Source organism: Amphiura filiformis, unplaced genomic scaffold (assembly GCF_039555335.1).
Source record: "Amphiura filiformis unplaced genomic scaffold, Afil_fr2py scaffold_232, whole genome shotgun sequence".
NCBI lineage: Eukaryota > Metazoa > Echinodermata > Ophiuroidea > Amphilepidida > Amphiuridae > Amphiura > Amphiura filiformis.
This window is the reverse complement of record NW_027305696.1, coordinates 1-13,750: the sequence shown is the minus strand read 5'-3', so window position 1 is coordinate 13,750 and position 13,750 is coordinate 1.

Below are 13,750 nucleotides of genomic sequence, written 5' to 3'. Positions count from 1 at the left end.
GGAATACCGTTCTTCTATAGCCAATAAGACAATTTTCATGTCCTAAAAGCAGCGGGTTAGTTTAAACACTTTTATTAACTTCGCAATAGCTTTTATGCCCCAAAATACTTCGTAATGTTACTTGAACCTATTAGCTCACTTGATAAGGCGTCTGTCTTATATGCTCAAAAAGTCTGAGTTCGATTCCTAACGATTTAATTTTTTTTTTTTTTTTTTTTTTTTTGCTTTCTTATTAAAATTACCAATTTCTCACTTTTCTGTTGAAATGAAAATATGTAGGATTCTTATTTTCATAAATAACATCACAAATAAAAGCAGAGTGTCAACTGAGCTAACACACAGTACTTTTTCATCCATTATTGTATGTAATCGAAATTAATGCTAACAAGTTGATTTACTCCGTTGCTTCATTTGTTGCTTCATTTGGTAGACTGCGGTAAATTGGGAAAACAAGTGTGCATGGGTTCGATTCCTTTATTTGTTTTTTGATCACGAGATGTTGTGATAACTTTTGTTTTCTTCTATAGCTGTAATGTAACATTTTAATTGGTGGAAACAATAATTTTCCATTTTAAAACCCAAGTTTTTGACAGTTAAAGTGACGAACAGTGAACTTAGACAGGCCAAAATATCGCTTTAAGACATTTTAAGTGACCAGTCCCTAAATTTCAAATATAGCCATCCAAATTGTTTCTGGTAAACCCACATGATAAGATCTCTAACTGCTCCAAATTTGGTGTCAATATCATATTTACTTTTTGAGTTATAAGCAAAACACTGAAATTAGATGATTTTTTTTTTCAACTTTTCAAATACAACCATGGCCGAAATGTGTTGGGACACTTATGGAAAACGTACACTATATTTCCTAACACACCAACCCTCCCCTTCCCCACCAATCAATGTTGGGTGCCACAATGCTCGTGTGACCAAAAAAGTCGGATTCAACATTGATCGGGGGAGTGGGGGGCTTATTTACATTACCCTATCAAACCGTCCCAACACTTATGGCAGGCATTGTCTCTAAGGGACAAAAATCCAATTTTAAAATGTGTGTTTTGGCCCATATCTCCTCAACCATAGCTTGGATTTTCATCAAATTTTACATGAAAACGGAGAAACTATTTATCTTTTCACTTATATAAAAATTATTGCATTTTCCTTATGTGATTTAGGGATACGGTCACGTTTTATACGCAATATCATGTATTTTACAGTGCGTTCTGAACATTATTAGCCTATGCCAACTACGTATTTTGCTTAAAATGACGTTTTATTTTGAAAGAGTAGTGATTTAATCGCCAGAAATACATGATATTTGTTGACAGGAATTGATTGAAGTCTTTTAAAAGAGTGATTTTGGGAAAAAAATACTTAAAATTAAAAAAAAGCTAATTTTTAGACAAAAAAAACACAAACTTTAATCATTTTCATCGTTTGCTTTAAAAACGTATGTGGTATTTGCAACGAGTATATCGTGTAAATATAATCATACTCGGCAGGAGTAGGCTTAAATTACATTTATGACTGAAATTTATTAAAGCGCTTTCAAAGAAACTTACGTATAAAAAATAACATAGCACATAAAAAAGTAATTATCATAATATTACACATTATTTCTAAATCAGAATTTCATCATCTTCAGAAGATAGCAAACATCATTGACTATTCACCTTCATATCCTATTAGACTAGTCGACTTTCTGCTGAGTAATAGAAGTCTTAGGTGCGTTGTTTTAAAGTTAAAAACGGTCTCTATGTTTTTAAAGTCAATTCATGATTGGGGTAGGCTGAATCCAACAAACGTGGATACCATCAACAATTGTAATGTTTTGACATTATAATGTGCATAAAAACAAAATAACCGCCAAAATCATCAATTAATATTTAAAACTCTGATAACTTTGGTAGTCATTTTGTTTGATGCAAATTAGCAGGACAAAGCATATAAATTATTTTTGGTATCCGTGATTCATGAACTCAGCATACCCAAACTGACTTTTCATAGATACCACTTTAAACAAAATATGCACCTTGATGGCTTATGCCCCTTTCCAAGAAATTCGACTAGTCTATTACAGGCATAGGCACACCTTTTGGATCCAATGATGATGATGATGATGATGGTGATGATGATGATGATGATGATGATGATGATGATGATGATGACGCATAACACCTCTACAGATGATGTAACACAACCATCATCATCATCATCATCATCATCATCATCATCGATCGTCATCGTCATCGTCATCGTCATCGTCATCGTCATCGTCATCGTCATCATCATCATCAGCAGCAGCAGCAGCATCATCAAGACCTAATAATTATATTTAGTTCCTTATTAAACATATTTATAACTCGCGTATACCATTATGCGCAAAGCTGAAACCGTAATGCACGGCATAGGTCATTTAGATAATACAATGCCTCAGTGAACCGTTCAATAATTCGATTCATCATTGACATTTGTACACGGAAGGTGATTTCGGGTCACGGTATGCCGGCTATAATAAAAGAGAATCACTACTATCTCTTTATTTAGATTACGAGTGCATACCGTGGGTTTCAGACTTTCGCGCACTTTTAGAATATTTTTTTTTCAAAAAGGCCTGGAATACCGTTCTTCTATAGCCAATAAGACAATTTTCATGTCCTAAAAGCAGCGGGTTAGTTTAAACACTTTTATTAACTTCGCAATAGCTTTTATGCCCCAAAATACTTCGTAATGTTACTTGAACCTATTAGCTCACTTGATAAGGCGTCTGTCTTATGCTCATAAAGTCTGAGTTCGATTCCTAACGATTTAATTTTTTTTTTTTTTTTTTTTTTTGCTTTCTTATTAAAATTACCAATTTCTCACTTTTCTGTTGAAATGAAAATATGTAGGATTCTTATTTTCATAAATAACATCACAAATAAAAGCAGAGTGTCAACTGAGCTAACACACAGTACTTTTTCATCCATTATTGTATGTAATCGAAATTAATGCTAACAAGTTGATTTACTCCGTTGCTTCATTTGTTGCTTCATTTTTGGTAGACTGCGGTAAATTGGGAAAACAAGTGTGCATGGGTTCGATTCCTTTATTTGTTTTTTGATCACGAGATGTTGTGATAACTTTTATTTTCTTCTATAGCTGTAATGTAACATTTTAATTGGTGGAAACAATAATTTTCCATTTTAAAACCCAAGTTTTTGACAGTTAAAGTGACGAACAGTGAACTTAGACAAGGCCAAAATATCGCTTTAAGACATTTTAAGTGACCAGTCCCTAAATTTCAAATATAGCCATCCAAATTTTTTCTGGTAAACCCACATGATAAGATCTCTAACTGCTCCAAATTTGGTGTCAATATCATATTTACTTTTTGAGTTATAAGCAAAACACTGAAATTAGATGATTTTTTTTTTCAACTTTTCAAATACAACCATGGCCAAAATGTGTTGGGACACTTATGGAAAACGTACACTATATTTCCTAACACACCAACCCTCCCCTTCCCCACCAATCAATGTTGGGTGCCACAATGCTCGTGTGACCAAAAAAGTCGGATTCAACATTGATTGGGGGAGTGGGGGGAGCTTATTTACATTACCCTATCAAACCGTCCCAACACTTATGGCAGGCATTGTCTTTAAGGGACAAAAATCAAATTTTAAAATGTGTGTTTTGGCCCATATCTCCTCAACCATAGCTTGGATTGCCATCAAATTTTACATGAAAACGGAGAAATTATATATTTTCACTTATATAAAAATTATTGCATTTTCCTTATGTGATTTAGGATACGGTCACGTTTTATACGCAATATCATGTATTTTACAGTGCGTTCTGAACATTATTAGCCTATGCCAACTACGTATTTTGCTTAAAATGACGTTTTATTTTGAAAGAGTAGTGATTTAATCGCCAGAAATACATGATATTTGTTGACAGGAATTGATTGAAGTCTTTTAAAAGAGTGATTTTGGGAAAAAATACTTAAAATTAAAAAAAAGCTAATTTTTAGACAAAAAAAAACCACAAACTTTAATCATTTTCATCGTTTGCATTACAAACGTATGTGGTATTTGCAACGAGTATATCGTGTAAATATAATCATACTCGGCAGGAGTAGGCTTAAATTACACTTTATGACTGAAATTTATTAAAGCGCTTTCAAAGAAACTTACGTATAAAAAATAACATAGCACATAAAAAGTAATTATCATAATATTACACATAATTTCTAAATCAGAATTTCATCATCTTCAGAAGATAGCAAACATCATTGACTATTCACCTTCATATCCTATTAGACTAGTCGACTTTCTGCTGAGTAATAGAAGTCTTAGGTGCGTTGTTTTAAAGTTAAAAACGGTCTCTATGTTTTTTAAAGTCAATTGGCATGATTGGGGTAGGCTGAATCCAACAAACGTGGATACCATCAACAATTGTAATGTTTTGACATTATAATTTGTATAAAAACAAAATAACCGCCAAAATCATCAATTAATATTTAAAACTCTGATAACTTTGGTAGTCATTTTGTTTGATGCAAATTAGCAGGTCAAAGCATATAAATTATTTTTGGTATCCGTGATTCATGAACTCAGCATACCCAAAGTGACTTTTCATAGATACCACTTTAAACAAAATATGCACCTTGATGGCTTATGCCCCTTTCCAAGAAATTCGACTAGTCTATTACAGGCATAGGCACACCTTTTGGATCCAATGATGATGATGATGATGATGATGATGATGATGATGATGATGATGATGATGATGATGATGATGATGATGATGATGATGATGATGATGATGATGATGATGATGATGATCACCATCATCATCATCATCATCATCATCATCATCATCGATCACGTCATCGTCATCGTCATCGTCATCGTCATCGTCATCGTCATCGTCAGCATCATCATCATCAGCAGCAGCAGCAGCCATCATCAAGACCTAATAATTATATTTAGTTCCTTATTAAACATATTTATACTCGCGTGTACCATTATGCGCAAAGCTGAAACCGTAATGCACGGCATAGGTCATTTAGATAATACAATGCCTCAGTGAACCGTTCAATAATTCGATTCATCATTGACATTTGTACACGGAAGGTGATTTCGGGTCACGGTATGCCGGCTATAATAAAGAGAATCACTACTATCTCTTTATTTAGATTACGAGTGCATACCGTGGGTTTCAGACTTTCACGCACTTTTAGAATATTTTTTTTTCAAAAAGGCCTGGAATACCGTTCTTCTATAGCCAATAAGACAATTTTCATGTCCTAAAAGCAGCGGGTTAGTTTAAACACTTTTATTAACTTCGCAATAGCTTTTATGCCCCAAAATACTTCGTAATGTTACTTGAACCTATTAGCTCACTTGATAAGGCGTCTGTCTTATATGCTCAAAAAGTCTGAGTTCGATTCCTAACGATTTAATTTTTTTTTTTTTTTTTTTTTTTGCTTTCTTATTAAAATTACCAATTTCTCACTTTTCTGTTGAAATGAAAATATGTAGGATTCTTATTTTCATAAATAACATCACAAATAAAAGCAGAGTGTCAACTGAGCTAACACACAGTACTTTTTCATCCATTATTGTATGTAATCGAAATTAATGCTAACAAGTTGATTTACTCCGTTGCTTCATTTGTTGCTTCATTTGTGGTAGACTGCGGTAAATTGGGAAAACAAGTGTGCATGGGTTCGATTCCTTTATTTGTTTTTTGATCACGAGATGTTGTGATAACTTTTGTTTTCTTCTATAGCTGTAATGTAACATTTTAATTGGTGGAAACAATAATTTTCCATTTTAAAACCCAAGTTTTTGACAGTTAAAGTGACGAACAGTGAACTTAGACAAGGCCAAAATATCGCTTTAAGACATTTTAAGTGACCAGTCCCTAAATTTCAAATATAGCCATCCAAATTTTTTTTTTAAAGCCACATGATAAGATCTCTAACTGCTCCAAATTTGGTGTCAATATCATATTTACTTTTTTGAGTTATAAGCAAAACACTGAAATTAGATGATTTTTTTTCAACTTTTCAAATACAACCATGGCCAAAATGTGTTGGGACACTTATTGAAAACGTACACTATATTTCCTAACACACCAACCCTCCCCTTCCCCACCAATCAATGTTGGGTGCCACAATGCTCGTGTGACCAAAAAGTCGGATTCAACATTGATCGGGGGGAGGGGGGCTTATTTACATTACCCTATCAAACCGTCCCAACACTTATGGCCAGCATTGTCTCTAAGGGACAAAAATCAAATTTTAAAATGTGTGTTTTGGCCCATATCTCCTCAACCATAGCTTGGATTTTCATCAAATTTTACATGAAAACGGAGAAACTATTTATTTTCACTTATATAAAAATTATTGCATTTTCCTCATGTGATTTAGGGATACGGTCACGTTTTATACGCAATATCATGTATTTTACAGTGCGTTCTGAACATTATTAGCCTATGCCAACTACGTATTTTGCTTAAAATGACGTTTTATTTTGAAAGAGTAGTGATTTAATCGCCAGAAATACATGATATTTGTTGACAGGAATTGATTGAAGTCTTTTAAAAGAGTGATTTTGGGAAAAAAATACTTAAAATTAAAAAAAGCTAATTTTTAGACAAAAAAACACAAACTTTAATCATTTTCATCGTTTGCTTCAAAAACGTATGTGGTATTTGCAACGAGTATATCGTGTAAATATAATCATACTCGGCAGGAGTAGGCTTAAATTACATTTATGACTGAAATTTATTAAAGCGCTTTCAAAGAAACTTACGTATAAAAAATAACATAGCACATAAAAAAGTAATTATCATAATATTACACATAATTTCTAAATCAGAATTTCATCATCTTCAGAAGATAGCAAACATCATTGACTATTCACCTTCATATCCTATTAGACTAGTCGACTTTCTGCTGAGTAATAGAAGTCTTAGGTGCGTTGTTTTAAAGTTAAAAACGGTCTCTATGTTTTTTTAAAGTCAATTGGGGTAGGCTGAATCCAACAAACGTGGATACCATCAACAATTGTAATGTTTTGACATTATAATTTGCATAAAAACAAAATAACCGCCAAAATCATCAATTAATATTTAAAACTCTGATAACTTTGGTAGTCATTTTGTTTGATGCAAATTAGCAGGACAAAGCATATAAATTATTTTTGGTATCCGTGATTCATGAACTCAGCATACCCAAACTGACTTTTCATAGATACCACTTTAAACAAAATATGCACCTTGATGGCTTATGCCCCTTTCCAAGAAATTCGACTAGTCTATTACAGGCATAGGCACACCTTTTGGATCCAATGATGATGATGATGATGATGATGATGATGATGATGATGATGATGATGATGATGATGATGATGATGATGATGATGATGATGATGATGACCATCATCATTCATCATGATCATCATCATCATCATCATCATCATCATCGTCATCGTCATCGTCATCGTCATCGTCATCGTCATCGTCATCGTCATCGTCATCATCATCAGCAGCAGCAGCAGCAGCATCATCAAGACCTAATAATTATATTTAGTTCCTTATTAAACATATTTATAACTCGCGTATACCATTATGCGCAAAGCTGAAACCGTAATGCACGGCATAGGTCATTTAGATAATACAATGCCTCAGTGAACCGTTCAATAATTCGATTCATCATTGACATTTGTACACGGAAGGTGATTTCGGGTCACGGTATGCCGGCTATAATAAAAGAGAATCACTACTATCTCTTTATTTAGATTACGAGTGCATACCGTGGGTTTCAGACTTTCACGCACTTTTAGAATATTTTTTTTTCAAAAAGGCCTGGAATACCGTTCTTCTATAGCCAATAAGACAATTTTCATGTCCTAAAAGCAGCGGGTTAGTTTAAACACTTTTATTAACTTCGCAATAGCTTTTATGCCCCAAAATACTTCGTAATGTTACTTGAACCTATTAGCTCACTTGATAAGGCGTCTGTCTTATATGCTCAAAAAGTCTGAGTTCGATTCCTAACGATTTTTTTTTTTTTTTTTTTTTTTGCTTTCTTATTAAAATTACCAATTTCTCACTTTTCTGTTGAAATGAAAATATGTAGGATTCTTATTTTCATAAATAACATCACAAATAAAAGCAGAGTGTCAACTGAGCTAACACACAGTACTTTTTCATCCATTATTGTATGTAATCGAAATTAATGCTAACAAGTTGATTTACTCCGTTGCTTCATTTGTTGCTTCATTTGTGGTAGACTGCGGTAAATTGGGAAAACAAGTGTGCATGGGTTCGATTCCTTTATTTGTTTTTTGATCACGAGATGTTGTGATAACTTTTATTTTCTTCTATAGCTGTAATGTAACATTTTAATTGGTGGAAACAATAATTTTCCATTTTAAAACCCAAGTTTTTGACAGTTAAAGTGACGAACAGTGAACTTAGACAAGGCCAAAATATCGCTTTAAGACATTTTAAGTGACCAGTCCCTAAATTTCAAATATAGCCATCCAATTTTTTTTTGGTAAACCCACATTATAAGATCTCTAACTGCTCCAAATTTGGTGTCAATATCATATTTACTTTTTGAGTTATAAGCAAAACACTGAAATTAGATTTTTTTTTTTCAACTTTTCAAATACAACCATGGCCAAAATGTGTTGGGACACTTATGGAAAACGTACACTATATTTCCTAAACACCAACCCTCCCTTCCCCACCAATCAATGTTGGGTGCCACAATGCTCGTGTGACCAAAAAAGTCGGATTCAACATTGATTGGGGGGAGTGGGGGGGGGGGCTTATTTACATTACCCTATCAAACCGTCCCAACACTTATGGCAGGCATTGTCTCTAAGGGACAAAAATCCAATTTTAAAATGTGTGATCTCCTCAACCATAGCTTGGATTGTCATCAAATTTTACATGAAAACGGAGAAACTATATATCCTTTCACTTATATAAAAATTATTGCATTTTCCTCATGTGATTTAGGGATACGGTCACGTTTTATACGCAATATCATGTATTTTACAGTGCGTTCTGAACATTATATAGCCTATGCCAACTACGTATTTTGCTTAAAATGACGTTTTATTTTGAAAGAGTAGTGATTTAATCGCCAGAAATACATGATATTTGTTGACAGGAATTGATTGAAGTCTTTTAAAAGAGTGATTTTGGGAAAAAAATACTTAAAATTAAAAAAAAAGCTAATTTTTAGACAAAAAAAACACAAACTTTGATCATTTTCATCGTTTGCTTTAAAAACGTATGTGGTATTTGCAACGAGTATATCGTGTAAATATAATCATACTCGGCAGGAGTAGGCTTAAATTACATTTATGACTGAAATTTATTAAAGCGCTTTCAAAAGAAACTTACGTATAAAAAATAACATAGCACATAAAAAGTAATTATCATAATATTACACATAATTTCTAAATCAGAATTTCATCATCTTCAGAAGATAGCAAACATCATTGACTATTCACCTTCATATCCTATTAGACTAGTCGACTTTCTGCTGAGTAATAGAAGTCTTAGGTGCGTTGTTTTAAAGTTAAAAACGGTCTCTATGTTTTTTAAAGTCAAATGATTGGGGTAGGCTGAATCCAACAAACGTGGATACCATCAACAATTGTAATGTTTTGACATTATAATTTGCATAAAAAACAAAATAACCGCCAAAATCATCAATTAATATTTAAAACTCTGATAACTTTGGTAGTCATTTTGTTTGATGCAAATTAGCAGGTCAAAGCATATAAATTATTTTTGGTATCCGTGATTCATGAACTCAGCATACCCAAAGTGACTTTTCATAGATACCACTTTAAACAAAATATGCACCTTGATGGCTTATGCCCCTTTCCAAGAAATTCGACTAGTCTATTACAGGCATAGGCACACCTTTTGGATCCAATGATGATGATGATGATGATGGTGATGATGATGATGATGATGATGATGATGATGATGATGATGATGATGAAGATGATTATGATGATGATGATGATGATCACCACCATCATCATCATCATCATCATCATCATCATCATCGTCGTCATCGACATCGTCATCGTCATCGTCATCGTCATCGTCATCGTCATCAGCAGCAGCAGCAGCAGCATCATCAAGACCTAATAATAATATTTAGTTCCTTATTAAACATATTTATAACTCGCGTATACCATTATGCGCAAAGCTGAAACCGTAATGCACGGCATAGGTCATTTAGATAATACAATGCCTCAGTGAACCGTTCAATAATTCGATTCATCATTGACATTTGTACACGGAAGGTGATTTCGGGTCACGGTATGCCGGCTATAATAAAAGAGAATCACTACTATCTCTTTATTTAGATTACGAGTGCATACCGTGGGTTTCAGACTTTCGCGCACTTTTAGAATAAAAAAAAAAAAAAAAGGCCTGGAATACCGTTCTTCTATAGCCAATAAGACAATTTTCATGTCCTAAAAGCAGCGGGTTAGTTTAAACACTTTTATTAACTTCGCAATAGCTTTTATGCCCCAAAATACTTCGTAATGTTACTTGAACCTATTAGCTCACTTGATAAGGCGTCTGTCTTATATGCTCAAAAAGTCTGAGTTCGATTCCTAACGATTTAATTTTTTTTTTTTTTTTTTTTTTTTTGCTTTCTTATTAAAATTACCAATTTCTCACTTTTCTGTTGAAATGAAAATATGTAGGATTCTTATTTTCATAAATAACATCACAAATAAAAGCAGAGTGTCAACTGAGCTAACACACAGTACTTTTTCATCCATTATTGTATGTAATCGAAATTAATGCTAACAAGTTGATTTACTCCGTTGCTTCATTTGTTGCTTCATTTGTGGTAGACTGCGGTAAATTGGGAAAACAAGTGTGCATGGGTTCGATTCCTTTATTTGTTTTTTGATCACGAGATGTTGTGATAACTTTTATTTTCTTCTATAGCTGTAATGTAACATTTTAATTGGTGGAAACAATAATTTTCCATTTTAAAACCCAAGTTTTTGACAGTTAAAGTGACGAACAGTGAACTTAGACAAGGCCAAAATATCGCTTTAAGACATTTTAAGTGACCAGTCCCTAAATTTCAAATATAGCCATCCAAATTTTTTTTGGTAAAGCCACATGATAAGATCTCTAATTGCTCCAAATTTGGTGTCAATATCATATTTACTTTTTGAGTTATAAGCAAAACACTGAAATTAGATGATTTTTTTTTTCAACTTTTCAAATACAACCATGGCCAAAATGTGTTGGGACACTTATGGAAAACGTACACTATAGTATGACCTTATTTCCGTTATTATTAACGTGATATAGGTTTCTTTTCAAGCCTAAACACTAACACCAACCCTCCCCTTCCCCACCAATCAATGTTGGGTGCCACAATGCTCGTGTGACCAAAAAGTCGGATTCAACATTGATCGGGGGAGTGGGGGCTTATTACATTACCCTATCAAACCGTCCCAACACTTATGGCAGCATTGTCTCTAAGGGACAAAAATCAATTTTAAAATGTGTGTTTTGGCCCATATCTCCTCAACCATAGCTTGGATTGTCATCAAATTTTACATGAAAACGGAGAAATTATATATTTTCACTTATATAAAAATTATTGCATTTTCCTTATGTGATTTAGGCATACGGTCACGTTTTATACGCAATATCATGTATTTTACAGTGCGTTCTGAACATTATTAGCCTATGCCAACTACGTATTTTGCTTAAAATGACGTTTTATTTTGAAAGAGTAGTGATTTAATCGCCAGAAATACATGATATTTGTTGACAGGAATTGATTGAAGTCTTTTAAAAGAGTGATTTTGGGAAAAAATACTTAAAATTAAAAAAAAGCTAATTTTTAGACAAAAAAAAACACAAACTTTAATCATTTTCATCGTTTGCTTTAAAAAACGTATGTGGTATTTGCAACGAGTATATCGTGTAAATATAATCATACTCGGCAGGAGTAGGCTTAAATTACATTTTATGACTGAAATTTATTAAAGCGCTTTCAAAGAAACTTACGTATAAAAAATAACATAGCACATAAAAAGTAATTATCATAATATTACACATAATTTCTAAATCAGAATTTCATCATCTTCAGAAGATAGCAAACATCATTGACTATTCACCTTCATATCCTATTAGACTAGTCGACTTTCTGCTGAGTAATAGAAGTCTTAGGTGCGTTGTTTTAAAGTTAAAAACGGTCTCTATGTTTTTTAAAGTCAATTGGCATGATTGGGGTAGGCTGAATCCAACAAACGTGGATACCATCAACAATTGTAATGTTTTGACATTATAATTTGTATAAAAACAAAATAACCGCCAAAATCATCAATTAATATTTAAAACTCTGATAACTTTGGTAGTCATTTTGTTTGATGCAAATTAGCAGGGCAAAGCATATAAATTATTTTTGGTATCCGTGATTCATGAACTCAGCATACCCAAACTGACTTTTCATAGATACCACTTTAAACAAAATATGCACCTTGATGGCTTATGCCACTTTCCAAGAAATTCGACTAGTCTATTACAGGCATAGGCACACCTTTTGGATCCAATGATGATGATGATGATGATGGTGATGATGATGATGATGATGATTATGATGATGATGATGATGATGATGATGATGAAGATGATTATGATGATGATGATGATGATCACCACCATCATCATCATCATCATCATCATCATCATCGTCGTCATCGACATCGTCATCGTCATCGTCATCGTCATCGTCATCGTCATCGTCATCGTCATCGTCATCATCATCAGCAGCAGCAGCAGCAGCATCATCAAGACCTAATAATTATATTTAGTTCCTTATTAAACATATTTATAACTCGCGTATACCATTATGCGCAAAGCTGAAACCGTAATGCACGGCATAGGTCATTTAGATAATACAATGCCTCAGTGAACCGTTCAATAATTCGATTCATCATTGACATTTGTACACGGAAGGTGATTTCGGGTCACGGTATGCCGGCTATAATAAAAGAGAATCACTACTATCTCTTTATTTAGATTACGAGTGCATACCGTGGGTTTCAGACTTTCGCGCACTTTTAGAATATTTTTTTTCAAAAGGCCTGGAATACCGTTCTTCTATAGCCAATAAGACAATTTTCATGTCCTAAAAGCAGCGGGTTAGTTTAAACACTTTTATTAACTTCGCAATAGCTTTTATGCCCCAAAATACTTCGTAATGTTACTTGAACCTATTAGCTCACTTGATAAGGCGTCTGTCTTATATGCTCAAAAGTCTGAGTTCGATTCCTAACGATTTATGTTTTTTTTTTTTTTTTTTTTTTTTTTTTGCTTTCTTATTAAAATTACCAATTTCTCACTTTTCTGTTGAAATGAAAATATGTAGGATTCTTATTTTCATAAATAACATCACAAATAAAAGCAGAGTGTCAACTGAGCTAACACACAGTACTTTTTCATCCATTATTGTATGTAATCGAAATTAATGCTAACAAGTTGATTTACTCCGTTGCTTCATTTGTTGCTTCATTTGTGGTAGACTGCGGTAAATTGGGAAAACAAGTGTGCATGGGTTCGATTCCTTTATTTGTTTTTTGATCACGAGATGTTGTGATAACTTTTGTTTTCTTCTATAGCTGTAATGTAACATTTTAATTGGTGGAAACAATAATTTTCCATTTTAAAACCCAAGTTT